The 13,564-nt window shown below is 37.5% G+C and overlaps 6 non-coding genes across 6 annotated transcripts; all 6 read right to left on the bottom strand.

Moving 5' to 3' along the window:
• Positions 1 to 1,219: 1,219 nt before the first annotated feature.
• Positions 1,220 to 1,291, bottom strand: Trnad-guc. The gene has a single exon. It is a non-coding gene; the product is annotated as a tRNA-Asp (tRNA).
• A 2,286-nt stretch (positions 1,292 to 3,577) lies between these two features.
• On the bottom strand, positions 3,578 to 3,649 carry Trnad-guc. The gene has a single exon. It is a non-coding gene; the product is annotated as a tRNA-Asp (tRNA).
• Positions 3,650 to 5,875: 2,226 nt separating this feature from the next.
• Positions 5,876 to 5,947, bottom strand: Trnad-guc. Its single transcript has one exon. It is a non-coding gene; the product is annotated as a tRNA-Asp (tRNA).
• Positions 5,948 to 7,671: 1,724 nt separating this feature from the next.
• Trnad-guc lies at positions 7,672 to 7,743 on the bottom strand. Its single transcript has one exon. It is a non-coding gene; the product is annotated as a tRNA-Asp (tRNA).
• Positions 7,744 to 9,497: 1,754 nt separating this feature from the next.
• On the bottom strand, positions 9,498 to 9,569 carry Trnad-guc. Its single transcript has one exon. It is a non-coding gene; the product is annotated as a tRNA-Asp (tRNA).
• A 1,769-nt stretch (positions 9,570 to 11,338) lies between these two features.
• On the bottom strand, positions 11,339 to 11,410 carry Trnad-guc. Its single transcript has one exon. It is a non-coding gene; the product is annotated as a tRNA-Asp (tRNA).
• Positions 11,411 to 13,564: the final 2,154 nt, after the last annotated feature.

The following is a 13,564-nucleotide window of genomic DNA, read 5'->3' as shown; positions in this document are numbered from 1 at the left end:
AAATTTGAAGGGAAAGTTAAAAAGTGTAACCTGACTGGCATTGAGCTTCCCATGATTCCGGACATTATCACCATCACAATAGCTAACGAAGCGTGCCATGATTTACCAAAGGTTACTGTTTTTTTGTTTTTTTTTTCAAAGGCCTAATGTCGCGAGGTAGAGTCACTCCCGAAGATGTGTGTGTATATATCTCTCTATATATAATATATATATATATATATATATATTTATGCGTATATACATTTATATACACATATATATCAACGAAAGAGTGTGACCTTTGTGCTAGTGAATGAAAGGATTCGTTTGTTAAGGAAGGTAGATGTGAAACACCCGAAAGTTCCACTTGTCCCAAGGCCCGAGGACGAGGTGGTGGAGCTGTACCCTGTGTGGCTTGGTCTGTCATCTCTCGCTCTCTCTCTCTCTCTCTCTCTCTCTCTCTCTCTCTCTCTCTCTCTCTCTCTCTCTCTCTCTCTTGCAGAAGTGTCAAAAGAGAAAATAAAGCGGGTACCTGCATCCTCCCAACGGTATGAAGCGTACCATCCGACCTTGACCTATTGTTTATTATATACATATATATATATGTATGTATGTATATGTAAATATACATGTGTGTATGTATATGTAAATATACATGTGTGTATGTATATGTAAATATACATGTGTGTATGTATATGTAAATATACATGTGTGTATGTATATGTAAATATACATGTGTGTATGTATATGTAAATATACATGTGTGTATGTATATGTAAATATACATGTGTGTATGTATATGTAAATATACATGTGTGTATGTATATGTAAATATACATGTGTGTATGTATATGTAAATATACATGTGTGTATGTATATGTAAATATACATGTGTGTATGTATATGTAAATATACATGTGTGTATGTATATGTAAATATACATGTGTGTATGTATATGTAAAGTATATAACAAATGAAAACAAACGCGTATATCCATAATCCGTGTGTTATGCAGTCATATACTGCAAATTGAATCTAATTGATTTCCAGTTTACACATGTTTTCATATGAATATATGCATATATACATATATATATACTCTGGCATGCATTATAATATATTGTAATCATCACTTCTTCAATCCAGACAACTTATAGAGAGAAATGGCCATGTCAATTTTCGTGGTCGGTAGATTTGCACTGCACTACACCACCATTATATCCCAAAACGGACGAAAAGCCTCCCCGGCGGGGAATCGAACCCCGGTCTCCCGCGTGACAGGCGGGGATACTCACCACTATACTACCGAGGAATCGGCAATCATTATAGGCATAAATAGGAAGTCTGTTGTCATGGTACATTTATAAGAGTCGTATTTTTTAGTAGGTGTTTGCGTTGAACATTATATGAATACACATTTATAAAAACAACAACAATAATAATATAAGCATTATTCCGGCATATGTGTCTGCACTTATATTTCTTGCCAGCCTTAAACAAAATGTTCCATTGAGCCCAGCCCTGTCAAAATAGTCTGGGATTAATACTTCCTGCAATGGGAAAAAATCATAAATCATACATCAAGAATCAGGTTTTCAGTTGAATACATCTCAACAATATATATACTTTATAAATAATTTTGCGATATGTATGCATGTATATATGTATACATAATAAATATATGCATGTAACGTGTATATATATTATATACATGTGCGTATACGTATATAATATATATGTATACATGTAATATTTATCTATATATATACACATATGCATGTACGTATATATACATATTTAGCATTTTCATAATCCAAATGTATATTCACAAATACTCATAAAAAAAATCGATGATATAGGCGAGTTGTAACTACGTGAGTTCGGGTCGCTGAAAGTTGGGCCACCGAAGTGTGTGGCGCCAAGCTATGTACTTGACCAGTTGAAGAGTAAGGGTGTTGGACTTTCTGGTTTGCTCATGAGCTACATAAAAAGATACTGAAAACAAAGTCTATTGCAGTGGGTACTTTATCTATTCCAGCTATTATGACATGTATTGAAACTACATTTTACAGAGTCAGTATAGCCATCATACTCGGTGTACTCACATGTCGCGAAGATCGGAGGTAAGTGACCGTCCATGCTGAGAGGTCACCGACATTTCTTCGGTGGCGGGAACTAAACGCCTCTAGCACGCGCGAAAGAAAACACACGCGACAAGCAAACAACCAAACAACCAAATAATCAGCCATAGTATCAACACGGAAGAGTGTTTTACCCTCAATATAACTAAATGTTTCAATGGTATCTGGATCGCCTCTCCATTCAAGCCTCCATAGGTAACCTTCCTGAGTGGCGATGGTCGGAGGAACCTGTTTAAATAATAACATTAGACAATCACCTCTCTCACTCTTCAGGTCCATAACAACACTCATCTAGGGCCTACTATGCGTAGTGATAGCCCCGCGTCATTTGGTAGAGAATTCCTTCGGATTCTCGAGATCGTTACAGAAAATAACTGTGATAATATCTCGTTGCATTTTTATGGCTAAGGCAGAGGTTCTCCCTTCCTTATTCCCAACAAGTGCTTACCCACCTCCCTCGCCGCATGGTACGCCCCTACCTGCCCTTTTTTTTTCTTGGCAAAGATCTTCATGATGAGAACCTGATTTTCATTGAGCTTCCCATGATACCGGACATTATCACCATCACTGCAGCTAACGAAGCGTGCCTTGATGTACCAAGGGTTATTGTTTTTTTTCCAAAGGCTTACTGTCGCGAGGTTATGTCACTCCCGAAGTTGTGTGTATATATATATATATATATATATAATATATATATAAATACACATAAATATATATACATCAGCGAAAGACGGTGTCCTTTGTGCAGATGAATGAAAGGAGTCGTTTGTTAAGGAAGGTGGAAACACCCGAGAGTTCCACTTGTCCCCGGGGTCGAGGAAGATATGGTGGAACTGGACCCTGTGTGGCTTAGTCTGTCTGCTGTCTCTCTATCTCTCTCTCTCTCTCTCTCTCTCTCTCTCTCTCTCTCTCTCTCTCTCTCTCTGACGAAACATGTCCTTTTATGCGGCGGCTCCGTGCGAGGGCGGATGCTTACTTAATTTTTCAAAAGTGTCAAAAGAGAAAGTAAAGCGGGTACCTACATCCTCCCAAGGGTGTGAAGCGTACCATCCGGCCTTGCTTTGTATCATTTATTACATATATATATATAAGCATATATATATGTATGTATGTATATGTATATATATATAAATATATATGTGTGTGTGTGTGTATGAGTGTACATGTAAAGTATATAATAAGTATGAATACAAACGCGTATATCCATGTTCCATACGTTATGCAGTCATATACTGCAAACTTTTTCATACAAGTTTTTCATACATATATGCATGTATGTATGTATATACATATAGATGTGTATGTGTATGTATATATTCTGATGTGCATTATAATATATAGTAATCATCACTTCTTTAATCCAGACAACTTATAGAGAGAAATGGCCCTTTTACTTTTCGTGGTCGGTAGATTTGCACTGCACTACACAACCACTATACCCAAAGCTGACGAAAAGCCTCCCCGGCGGGGAATCGAACCCCGGTCTCCCGCGTGACAGGCGGGGATACTCACCACTATACTACCGAGGAATCGGCATTTAATACTTGTATGAATAGGGAGTTTGTTTTCAAGATGCATTTAGAAGAGTCGGAATTTTGAGTAGGGGCTTGCATTGAATATGGAATGAATACTCATTTACTGTTTTGGCATCACATAATGTTGAAAGTGCAGTAGAATAAGTAGAATAACTTTATATATATATATATATTTCTTTTTCTTGGCAAGTGAGGAAATCCTGACTACCATTGAACCTCCTACGATTTTAGACATTATCATTGTCACAATAGCTGGCGATGCGTGCCAAGATGTCCCAAGGGTTACTGGTTTCTTTAGGAATCGGCGATTAGAGAAGGCATGAATAGGAAGCTTGTTTTCAAGGTACATATATTAATTTCGTAATTTTTAAGTAAGTACATGCCTTAAATATTAATTAATACGGATTTATTGTTTAGGCATCGCATAATGCTGAAAGTAGAATAAGTAAAATATATATGAAATCTGAATGTTTAAATCATGTGACATTAGGTTAACTCTTTAATGAAAAGCGTTTCCAGCTGGCCTGAAGTACTCTCTTGGAATCAAATAACCCCATGTACCATCCTATTATTTTCAATTATGAACAGCATGAGGCATGAATACTGTAAATAAATTATGTAAAGTAAATAACAACAACAATAATAATGTTATTCGTACGTATGCGTCTGCGCTTGTATTTCTTGCCAGCCTTAAACCCATTCATGTCAAAATTGGCTGGGATCAACACAAACTAGGCATCAACAAACAGGTTTTCTGTTAAACATATCACAACCCTATATATAAGTGAAAATGTATATGTATATATATATATATGTATTATGAATCTGTACATGAAATACAAAATATATATATATATGTATGGATAAATGCACATATAAATCTATACATGCAATATATATATATATATATATATATATATATATATATATACATGCATTTGTTTATATAAATATATAAATCTCTGCATGCTATGTATACATATATGTACGTGTATGTGTATATAATATAAATTTATATATGTATTATCTATATACTTATGCATACATCTATGTATGTATATAAAAATAAAAACTATACATGTAATATGTATATATATGTATAATATAACTTTATCTAATGTCAACTGAGTCAGGTAGAGGTTCTCCCATCCCTACTGTTGCCAGCTACCGATAACTAAAGTGCCTACCCACCGCCCTCGCTGCATGAGACGCCCCTATCTACTCCTTCTGTTTATTTTTCCTTTTCTTTTCTTATCTTTTCTTTTTTCTTGGAAAAGGTCCTCATGATGAAACCTGACTGACATTCAGCTTCCTATGATTTCGGACATTATCACCACAACACCTGGCGAAGCGTGCCATGATGTCCCAAGGGTTACTGGATACTGTGGGGACCCAGCCAAACTCCGTGGCGAGGTTGAATTACTCCCGAAGGATCCGCGACTCTGGAATAACGCTCTTTTTGGTCCTGGTAGTCTAGTCTGCCTTCAGCGTTGGTCTTGTCACAATTCTTTGCTTTGACGGTGTCAGTCGGATAGACCTTGGTGTCAGATAGACACTGGGTGTATTGGGTAGCATGAGTAATCTTTCCAGTTAAGCTACCTACTGTAGTATGTAGACTTTTCGGCAACTTATTTATTGGTCTGTTAGAATGATGGCAATATTGTGTGGTTTCTTACCATTCTGTTAGGAACAGCATTTGCATAACCCCATGTTTGGCACCAATGGCAAATGGGCAGCGATGGGGGCAGGGAAAGTTAAAAAGTGTATAACCCATCAACCATAGAAGGAATGATCAGAGATTGATATGTAGGCCACACAAATACACACGTAAACACATATATACACACACACGCATACACACACACACATATGTGTATATATATAAATATATACATATATACACGTATATATATACATATACATACCTCTATACGTATATACGTATATATAAAGCACATAACAAGTATGAATACAAAAGCTTCACATAATCCATGCTGTTATATACTTGAAACTGAATCTAACTAATTCCTAGTTTTATACATGTTATTCAGGTCGTATAAAATATTGTAATTAGTACTTCTTTAAACCAGAGAACACTTATCACTGGTGTCACTTATCATAGAAACCAATGGCTTTCCATCATATGTTTATACTACTTTTCGCAGTCTGCAGATTTGCACTGCATTACATCTCAACTATAGCCCACAGCCGACGAAAAGCCTCCCCGGCGGGGAATCGAACCCCGGTCTCCCGCGTGACAGGCGGGGATACTCACCACTATACTACCGAGGAATCGGTTTATAATATGTGTATGAATAGGAAGCTTGTTTTCAAGGTACATTTAAAAGAGTCGGAATTTGAGTTGGGGCTTGTGCTGAATATGGAATGAATACACATTTACTGTTTGGGCAACACATAATGCTGAAAGTGCAGTAGAATATCTAAATATGAAATTCATTATATATTTTTTTCTTTTTCTTTTTCTTCGCAAAGGTCTTCATGGTGAAATCTATGACTGCCATTCAGCTTCCCATGAATTCATACATAATCACCATCACAATAGCTGGCGAAGTGTGCCATGATGGCCCAAGGGTTACTGGTTTCTGAAGTCTTACTGTGGCGACTGACGCAGCCAAACTCCGTAGCGAGGTTGAATTACTCCTGACGGATCCGCGACTATATATGTATATATATACATATGCATTTGTTTATATAAATATGTAAATCTCTGCATGCTATGTATATATATATATGTATGTATGTGTATATTTGATATAAATCTATACATGTATTATCTATATACATATGTATACATCTATGTATATATAAATATATAAATTTATACATGTAATATATATATATATGTATGTATAATATAACTTTATCTGATGTCAACTGGGTCAAGTAGAGGTTCTCCCATCCTTTTTCCCTACTGTTGTCAGCTACCGATACTGTTGCCCGCTACCGATAACTAAAGTGCTTACCCACCGCCCTCGCTGCATGAGACGCCCCTATCTATTCCTTCTGTTTATTTTTCCTTTTTATTTCTTTTCTTTTCTTTTTTTTTCTGGGAAAAGGTCCTCATGATGAAACCTGACTGCCATTCAGCTTCCTATGATTTCGGACATTATCACCACAACACCTGGCGAAGTGTGCCATGATGTCCCACGGGTTACTGGTTTCTGTGGGGACCCAGCCAAACTCTAGCGAGGTTAAATTACTCCCGATGGATCCGCGACTCTGGAATAACGCTCTTTTGGGTCCTGGTGGTCTAGTCTGCCTTCAGCGTTGTCCTTGTCACAATTCTTTGCTTTGGCGGTGTCAGTCGGATAGACCTTGGTGTCAGATAGACACTGGGTGTATTGGGTAGCATGAGTAATCTTTCCAGTTAAGCCACCTACTGTAGTATGTAGACTTTTCGGCAACTTATTTATTGGTCTGTTAGAATGATGGCAATATTGTGTGGTTTCTTACCATTCTGTTAGGAACAGCATTTGCATAACCCCATGTTTGGCACCAATGGCAAATGGGCAGCGATGGGGGCAGGGAAAGTTAAAAAGTGTATAACCCATCAACCATAGAAGGAATGATCAGAGATTGATATGTAGGCCACACAAATACACACGTAAACACATACATACACACACACGCATACACACACACATATATGTGTATATATAAATATATACATATCTACACGTATATATATACATATACATAACTCTATACGTATATACGTATATATAAAGCACATAACAAGTATGAATACAAAAGCTTCACATAATCCATGCTGTTATATACTTGAAACTGAATCTAACTAATTCCTAGTTTTATACATGTTATTCAGGTCGTATAAAATATTGTAATTGGTACTTCTTTAAACCAGAGAACACTTATCACTGGTGTCACTTATCATAGAAACCAATGGCTTTCCATCATATGTTTATATTACTTTTCGCAGTCTGCAGATTTGCACTGCATTACATCTCAACTATAACCCACAGCTGACGAAAAGCCTCCCCGGCGGGGAATCGAACCCCGGTCTCCCGCGTGACAGGCGGGGATACTCACCACTATACTACCGAGGAATCGGCATAAAATATGTGTATAAATAGGAAGCTTGTTTTCAAGGTACATATAAAAGAGTCGGAATTTGAGTTGGGGCTTGTGCTGAATATGGAATGAATACACATTTACTGTTTGGGCAACACTTAAAGCTGAAAGTGCAGTAGAATATCTAAATATGAAATTCATTATATATTTTTTTCTTTTTCTTTTTCTTCGCAAAGGTCTTCATGGTGAAATCCATGACTGCCATTCAGCTTCCCATGAATTCATACATAATCACCATCACAAAAGCTGGCGAAGTGTGCCATGATGGCCCAAGAGTTACTGGTTTCTGAAGTCTTACTGTGGCGACGGACGCAGCCAAACTCCGTAGCGAGGTTGAATTACTCCCGAAGGATCCGCGACTATATATGTATATATATACATATGCATTTGTTTATATAAATATGTAAATCTCTGCATGCTATGTATATATATATGTATGTATGTGTATATTTGATATAAATCTATACATGTATTATCTATATACATATGTATACATCTATGTATATATAAATATATAAATTTATACATGTAATATATATATATATGTATGTATAATATAACTTTATCTGATGTCAACTGGGTCAAGTAGAGGTTCTCCCATCCTTTTTCCCTACTGTTGTCAGCTACCGATACTGTTGCCCGCTACCGATAACTAAAGTGTTTACCCACCGCCCCCGCTGCATGAGACGCCCCTATCTATTCCTTCTGTTTATTTTTCCTTTTCTTTTCTTTTCTTGTCTTTTTTCTGGGAAAAGGTCCTCATGATGAAACCTGACTGCCATTCAGCTTCCTATGATTTCGGACATTATCACCACAACACCTGGCGAAGCGTGCCATGATGTCCCACGGGTTACTGGTTTCTGTGGGGACCCAGCCAAACTCTAGCGAGGTTAAATTACTCCCGATGGATCCGCGACTCTGGAATAATGCTCTTTTGGGTCCTGGTGGTCTAGTCTGCCTTCAGCGTTGTCCTTGTCACAATTCTTTGCTTTGGCGGTGTCAGTCGGATAGACCTTGGTGTCAGATAGACACTGGGTGTATTGGGTAGCATGAGTAATCTTTCAAGTTAAGCCACCTACTGTGGTATGGGCGCATTCTAGACTTTCCGGCAACTTGATTTATTGGTCTATTAGAATGATGGCAGTATTGTGTGGTTTCTCACCATTCTGTCAGGAGCAGCATTTGCATAACCCCATGTTTGGCACCAATGGCAAATGGGCGGCGGTGCGATGGGGGCAGCAGCTTTTATGTGAGGTTGGAAGGGAAAGTTAAAAAGTGTATAACCCATCAACCATAGAAGGAATGACCAGAGATTGATATGTAGGCTACACAAATACGCACGTAAACACATACATACACACACACGCATACACAAATACATATGTGTATATATAAATATAGACATATATGCGTATATATACACATATACATACCTCTTTACGTATATACGTATATATAAAGCACATAACAAGTATGAATACTAAAAGCTTCACATGATCCATGCTGTTATATACTGGAAACTGAATCTAACTAATTTCTAGTTTTATACATGCTATTCATGTCGTATAAAATATTATAATTTCTACATCTTTAAACCAGAGAACTCCTATCACTGATGTCACTTATCATAGAAACCAATGGCTTTCCATCATATGTTTATATTACTTTTCGCAGTCTGCAGATTTGCACTGCATTACATCTCAACTATAGCCCACAGCTGACGAAAAGCCTCCCCGGCGGGGAATCGAACCCCGGTCTCCCGCGTGACAGGCGGGGATACTCACCACTATACTACCGAGGAATTGGCATATAATATGTGTATGAATAGGAAGCTTGTTTTCAAGGTACATTTAAAAGAGTCGGAATTTGAGTTGGGGCTTGTGCTGAATATGGAATGAAAACACATTTACTGTTTGGGCAACACATAATGCTGAAAGTGCAGTAGAATATCTAAATATGAAATTCATTATATATATATTTTTTTCTTTTTCTTTTTCTTCGCAAAGGTCTTCATGGTGAAATCCATGACTGCCATTCAGCTTCCCATGAATTCATACATAATCACCATCACAATAGCTGGCGAAGTGTGCCATGATGGCCCAAGGGTTACTGGTTTCTGTAGTCTTACTGTGGCGACGGACGCAGCCAAACTCCGTAGCGAGGTTGAATTACTCCCGAAGGATCCGCGACTATATATGTATATATATACATATGCATTCGTTTATATAAATATATAAATCTCTGCATGCTATGTATATATATATATACATATATGTATGTATGTGTATATTTAATAAAAATCTATACATATATTGTCTATATACATATGCATACATCTATGTATCTATATTAATATATACATTTATACATGTAATATATATATATATATATATATATTTATATATATATGTATGTATAATATAACTTTATCTGATGTCAACTGGGTCAGGTAGAGGTTCTCCCATCCTTTATCCCTACTGTTGTCAGCTACCTGATACTGTTGCCCGCTACCGATAACTAAAGTGTTTACCCACCGCCCTCGCTACATGAGAGGCCCCTATCTATTCCTTCTGTTTATTTTTCCTTTTCTTTTCTTTTCTTTTCTTTTTTCTTGGAAAAGGTCCTCATGATGAAACCTGACTGCCATCCAGCTTCCTATGATTTCGGACATTATCACCATCACAACACCTGGCGAAGCGTGCCATGATGTCCCAAGGGTTACTGGTTTCTGTGGGGACCCAGCCAAACTCCGTGGCGAGGTTGAATTACTCCCGAAGGATCCGCGACTCTGGAATACCGTTTCCTTTGGTCCTGGTAGTCTAGTCTGCCTTCATCGTTGTCCTTGTCACAATTCCTTGCTTTGACAGTGTCAGTCGGATAGACCTTGGTGTCAGATAGACACTGGGTGTATTGGGTAGCATGAGTAATCTTTCCAGTTAAGCCACCTACTGTAGTATGTAGACTTTTCGGCAACTTATTTATTGGTCTGTTAGAATGATGGCAATATTGTGTGGTTTCTTACCATTCTGTTAGGAACAGCATTTGCATAACCCCATGTTTAGCACCAATGGCAAATGGGCAGCGATGGGGGCAGGGAAAGTTAAAAAGTGTATAACCCATCAACCATATAAGGAATGATCAGAGATTGATATGTAGGCCACACAAATACACACGTAAACACATACATACACACACACGCATACACACACACACACACATATGTGTATATATATAAATATATACATATATACACGTATATATATACATATACATACCTCTATACGTATATACGTATATATAAAGCACATAACAAGTATGAATACAAAAGCTTCACATAATCCATGCTGTTATATACTTGAAACTGAATCTAACTAATTCCTAGTTTTATACATGTTATTCAGGTCGTATAAAATATTGTAATTAGTACTTCTTTAAACCAGAGAACACTTATCACTGGTGTCACTTATCATAGAAACCAATGGCTTTCCATCATATGTTTATATTACTTTTCGCAGTCTGCAGATTTGCACTGCATTTCATCTCAACTATAGCCCACAGCTGACGAAAAGCCTCCCCGGCGGGGAATCGAACCCCGGTCTCCCGCGTGACAGGCGGGGATACTCACCACTATACTACCGAGGAATCGGCATATATAATGTGTATGAATAGGAAGCTTGTTTTCAAGGTACATTTAAAAGAGTCGGAATTTAAGTTGGAGCTTGTGCTGAATATGGAATGAATACACATTTACTGTTTTGGCAACACATAATGCTAAAAGTGCAGTACTATAACTAAATACGAAATTCATTATATATATTTTTTTCTTTTTCTTTTTCTTTTTCTTCGCAAAGGTCTTCATGGTGAAATCCTTGACTGTTATTCAGCTTCCCATGAATTCATACATAATCACCATCACAATAGCTGACGAAGTGTGCCATGATGTCCCAGGGGTTACTGGTTTCTGTAGTCTTACTGTGGCGACTCTGGAATGACGCTCCCTTTGGTCCTTGTGGTCTAGTCTGGCTTGATCCTCGTCTTTGTCACAATGCTTTGCTTTGACTGTGTTGGTCAGATAGACCTTGGTATCATGCACTGGGTGTATTGAGTAGCATGAGTAATCTTTCCAGAAAAGCCACCTACTGTAGTATGGACGCATTCTAGGCTTTCGGCAACTTATTTATTGGTCTGTTAGAATGATGACAATATTGTGTGGTTTCTTACCATTCTGTCAGGAAAAGCAGCTGCATAACCCCATGTTTGGCACCAATGGCAAATGGGCGGCGGTGTGATGGGGCAGCAGCCCTTATTTGAGGTTTAAAGGAAAGGTTAAAAAATATATAACCCATCAACCACAGAAGTAATAATCAGACATTGATATATAGGCCACACAAATACACACATACACGCATACATACGCATACACACACACATACACAGATGTGCAAATATAAATATATATACTTATATATACGTATGGAAATTCATATACACACCTAGTATGTATATATACATATACAAATATATACCTATATATATATAGTTATATATATGTGTGTATAGAAAGTATATAACAGGTATGAATACAAACGCGTGGTATAATCCATGTTATATACTGGAAACTGAATCTAATTAATTTCCTGTTTTATGCATGTTATTCATGTAATATATATACTGTGCAGTATAAAATATTGTAAACAGTACTTCTTTAAACCTGAGAACACTTGTCACTGGTGTCACTTATCATTTAGCCAACCACCATATTTTCATATTTTCGCAGTTGGCAGATTTGTATTACATTACGCCACCACTATAGCTCACAGCTGACGAAAAGCCTCCCCGGCGGGGAATCGAACCCCGGTCTCCCGCGTGACAGGCGGGGATACTCACCACTATACTACCGAGGAATCGGCATGTAAATTTTGTATGAAATGGAAGCTTCTTTTCACGGTACATTTAAAAGAGTCGGAAGTTTGGGTAGGGGCTTGCGTTGAATATGGAATGAATACACACTATTTTACTGTTTTGGCATCACATAATGCTGAAAGTGCTAGTAGAAAAACTGTGTATGAAATCTGATTGTATTATATATATACATTTTTTTTTTTTTTTTTTTTCTTGGAAAGGTCTTCATGATGAAAACTTGACAACCATTGACCTTCCTGTGAATTCATAATTATCACAATAGCTGGCGAAGCGTTCCATGATGTCCTAAGAGTTACTGGTTTCTGCAGTCTTACTGTGGCGATGGACCCATCCAAACTCCGTAGTGAGGTTGAATTACTGCCAAAGGATCCTCGACTCTGGAATAACGCTCCCCCCCCCCCCCCTCATCAATTCTTTGCTTTGACGGTGTCAGTCAGATATAGTATCGTGCAATGGATGTGTTAAGTAGCATGAGTAATCTTTCCAGTTAAGCCACCTACTGTATTATGGGCGCATTCTAAGCTTTTCGGCAATTTATTTATTGGCCTGTTATAAGGATAGCAATATTCTCTGGTTTCTCACCATTCCGCCAGGAACAGCAGTTGCATCACCTCATGTTTGGCACTAATGGCAAATGGGTGGCGGTGTGACGGAGGCAGCAGCCTTTATTTGAAGTTTGAAGGGAAAGTTAAATAGTGGGTAACCCATCAACCATGGAAGTAATGATCAGACATAGATTGATACATACATATACATACGCATACACACCTATACACACACAAACACACATATAAGTGTATATATAAATATATATAAATATATGTATATATACGTGTATATATATACTTATATATGTATATATACGTGTATATA

This window comes from Penaeus chinensis, chromosome 5 (assembly GCF_019202785.1).
Source record: "Penaeus chinensis breed Huanghai No. 1 chromosome 5, ASM1920278v2, whole genome shotgun sequence".
NCBI classification, from domain to species: Eukaryota; Metazoa; Arthropoda; class Malacostraca; order Decapoda; family Penaeidae; genus Penaeus; species Penaeus chinensis.
Note: the sequence above shows the minus strand (reverse complement) of the source record. Positions and strands in the feature narration are given on the sequence as shown.